A 4,395-nucleotide genomic window follows, 5' to 3' on the forward strand; every position below is an offset into this window, starting at 1 on the left:
AGTGGGCTCGCACAAAATCTTTACATAGTTTTTGTGCCATTAGAAACAAATATGTCCAAACTATGTCACTCGACATATGAAGTATATGATGCTCGGCATGCACTATATTTCTGTTCTAACTTGACAACTACATTGCTCGGTATCCACTATTTACTTAGCTATTGAATCACTTGACATGGTCTATTTTCTTGACACTTGAGTGACTTAGCACATGAGTGACTTAGCATTCATTGTAACTTGACATGGTCTAATATTGGTATGTTGTACTCGACATGTATTACTAGTTCAGCATGAACTAAGTAAATGGATTAAGTGTTTTGATAGTCGCTTGTCAAAACCAATCTGAGATCAACAATCTTCCCCTTTGACATGAGTGTCAAAAGCACTTGAATATCATTATCAATATTAATCTTCTCGAGCATAACATATCCATGACTCAGCTTATATGCAAAAATTTAAAATTTCAAAATTTTGCAATAACCTATATACCTCAAAATTTGATAACTCCCCCTAAGTCAATATATCTATTCTATATGCAAAATCGGTGCTCCATTTTGAGTAAGTGTGTCTCTACTAATACTCTTCAACTTCAAATGCACTTACACTCTTTCATGCTCTCCCTTAGCTGATATATCTTCATCGTGATATGTTTCTTCCTCAATGGTATATCTCCCCCTTTGTTTATTCTTTATTTTCCCCCATATTATCTATCTCCCTCATAAGATATTCTCCCCCTTTTTGACACTTATGTCAAATGGGATATACACATATAGTTTGTTTGTCCAAAAACTATTTTTGGACTTCTAGTATTATCTTGACAGGTACATCCAAGTTCTCACATGCAACATCCAATGACTTGTTTTGAATTGCAAGCTTGACAGCAAGGTGCACTAAGCCATCTAAAGTAGAAAGATTAGGATCTTTCTTCAGTAGAGTCTAGGCATAACCTAGCTTCTTGTGTAGTATTTCCATATGTGGGGTGAGGGACACCTGTATAAATGTCAATTTGGCTCTTATGTTAGCCTTCTCTACTATTAATACAACTAATTGACTTTGTGAGTGAAGCAATGTATTAAAATGCATCTCACTCTAAGTAGGGTTTTGAGGTAACCTTTTACCTAATATGTAGATATTTCTCTCTAGGCTCATAATATGATGTTTGGTCTCTTGGGTGAAGAGTGTAGGGTCACACAATTTGGTGTACAATGAGAATATATTCTCAAGTACCTTATTCACATCCTCAACCTTTTTTGCCAATGCGACTAGAGTGAGTGCTATATTAGGAGATATCTACTCATTTACCTTGCTCTAGAATTTCTTTTTAGACCAATCTAAGAGTATAGCATTAGTATCAATATCTTCATTATTGGTCTTTTCCACTATATCTGATAGTTGTTCTAGTAGTGGCTTGGTTTCTTTAGGAGTTGGTAGACTTAATGCATCCAAAAAGATGTCCTTAATATCTTGAAGTTTTTGCTTCTTCCTATGTTCTCTCCTAAGTATTTCTTGATGCTTTTTCCTCTATTAGGCTTGCTACAATATGCCTATTTGGTCTAATGTCATTGTATGATAATCAAACTTGGGTATAACAATCTCTTCATCAAGAGTGTTGCCTCCATAGTGAATTACCTTTTGAACTTTTGAAGAGCTAGAGCCTGGCATGGAGATTTGCAAAGGTATAGCTTCTATGTTCGGCTTTTGAAGAACCTATGTAGAAGGAGTGCTAGATGTTGGTAGGGTTACTAGTGCTTGGATGTTCTCTTCTTCCTTTACTTTAGGTGTTTCCTCTCTCTTTAGATTTTCTCTTGTCTATCACAATGGCATGACTAGCACCTTATCCTTGTGCTTTAGGTATAGATGAATCTTATTTTCTAGCTTCCAACTATCCTCCCTACTCTTTCTATTTGTATTGTTCCTTAGCCTTTTGAGTGATTGCACATGTGGTAGCTTTGGTGATAGATGCACTCGGCTTGTCTTGGTTAGGTTTGATAGTCTTCTTTTCCTTAGTCACTGGTTGTGTGTTAGCCTTCCTTTTCTTTGGATCATCAAGAGTAGATGCTTCCTTGACTTCTTCTCCTTTGAAACCTTCATTTTCTTCCTCTTCCTTATCTTCTCCAATGCCTTGGATCAATGCAAGAGGTTGTTGAGTTTTTTCTTGTTCTTCCTCTTCATCTTCTTCATCTCCTTCCTCTTCCTCATTTGCACCCTCACCAAATTTAGCTTTAAGCTTCTTCTCTATCTCATCTTTCTTCTTAATGGTTGATGTTATTTTCAACTCCATGTAATCCTTCATTTTACCATCTCATAGTTTCCAAATATCTTTTCACTTTTATTAATTTCCTCTACTAGGTGTGGTAGCCTATACAAAAGTGTAATCAGCATCAATAAGGAAACATATGTCATCATAATGTTTTTCAAGTAAGGAAACATTTATCTTGATCCTTTCTTTCATTGATTTCTTAAAAGCCTCAAAATAACTTGTCATGATGGTTTCAAAGTTGTCTCCCATCTATTCAATAAATTCACCAATCTGCACTACAACTTATCTATTGATTTTCCATCCAACTATACCAAAAGAGGGAAATGTATTCTTCACATAAAAGAATATTCAAACCAATATTGAACCAAAATTGCATTTTGTTCTCTTGGTTTTCTTGATAGCTCCAAGGTTTTCCATCAATTATTGTAGCTGAACATCTACTAGATCATATGTATGATATTTCTTTACAATTTTATAACCAACATCCATAGTTAGGTAGGGTACACTATTCAATCTACTAGATTGATATAATTTATGTGATATTACCCTTATAGTAAAGTTCAACAATGGATTAGCAATAGTATATATTGTCATCCGTCTCTTGTTCCATTTTTCTCTAGTGTTTTCTCTATTACTTCCTTCAAATCACTCCTCTGAGTTGGGCTGATCTAGGGTTGAGTAGCTAGTAACCCTATGAATTATTCTTTCAGTAATCTTAATTGGTCCACCCTCCAACCATAAAGCTCCATCATGTATTCAACTCAACACAATACTAATCCATTCAATTTTAAATACACTAGGAAAATCTAGGGCATGTGTTAAACCCTTTCTCTCAACAATTTTATACACTTCCTTTAGAACACCATTTTCACATAACCTATCATATGCTTATCTAATTTCCAAGTCCCCAATGCTACCAATTTTACAATTATAGCATATCCTTACATCTTGCACCATTATTACATTTTGTGGGATCATGGATAATGCACCAGAAGGATCTTGTTTGTAAGTTATGTCAGGAATGACCTTAAACATAGGTTGCTTGATTGATTACTAATAAGCTGAACATTTAAAATTTCCTTCCCTTCAACATTTTTTGAACTAGACACCATTTGTCAAACTAGAGTTTATGCAAAGTAAAATTGTGTACCTCAGCTTGTGATAAATACCTTTTGGAATCTGAAGAACTGGTGTGAGATCACTATCAAAATCTCTAGAAATACTTCAAATAGGTTTCTGAATCACTTTTTTCTCTACTCACTCTTGCTCAAATTTGAAATGATGAATAATGGGCAAAAAATGATCATATACCCTTCAAAAACCTTGCATTTAATGCTAAGTGCTTATATAGCTACAAGCTTGACATCAACCAATTTCATGATCACTCAACATCCTTTGATGTTTCAATCACTCAACAACTACTAGAAGCTCAAAATCCACTAGCTAGTCTTGACAACTCGACATCAACTAGCATTACACTTGGCATTCATGGGAAACATATCATGCTTGGCAACAACATGAAAGACTTAAAGACTTAACTTGAATTTTCAACAACATCTTGCATCTTTATTCATGCTAATGTAGTCTTTTCTATCTCCTTTGGAATTGATGTATGATATAACACTTGAATATTTATTTATTTTTTAGGCAAAAGTGGCAAGCCACTATATTATTTTATCATTCATTAATTATGATTCAACGAGGTCAACTAGGAAAAAATTCAAAAAAGAAAACCCAGCATCATCCCCAATATATATAAAAGTATAGATAGTTTAAACAAATAAATACAAGAGATATTTCAACTACCACCCATCACAAAACAGAAAATGTCATGGCATTTTGGTAGTCTCCAAGCACTATGTTCATGACAATGACCAAGAAAAAAACATAAATCTTAAAAATCTATCCAATCATATCCAAAACCACCTTCAAATGACCCTAGCTAACTAGGAAGAGGGCCCAAGCTAGTAAAAAACTCTAAGGAGGTTTGATTCTAGTCAAAATCCAAGTAAACTCGATCGATTAATTCCCTAAAAACTTGTTCAATCAGTAGCACTGAAGCTACATTCATACCCCTAGAAACTGAAGTAGTAGAATCCATCTGTAAATCAAACAAAGCCTGACCTACTAACTTA

The sequence above is a fragment of the Cupressus sempervirens genome, chromosome 9 (genome assembly GCF_028749045.1).
Source record: "Cupressus sempervirens isolate cs-2001-9-10 chromosome 9, ASM2874904v1, whole genome shotgun sequence".
NCBI classification, from domain to species: domain Eukaryota; kingdom Viridiplantae; phylum Streptophyta; class Pinopsida; order Cupressales; family Cupressaceae; genus Cupressus; species Cupressus sempervirens.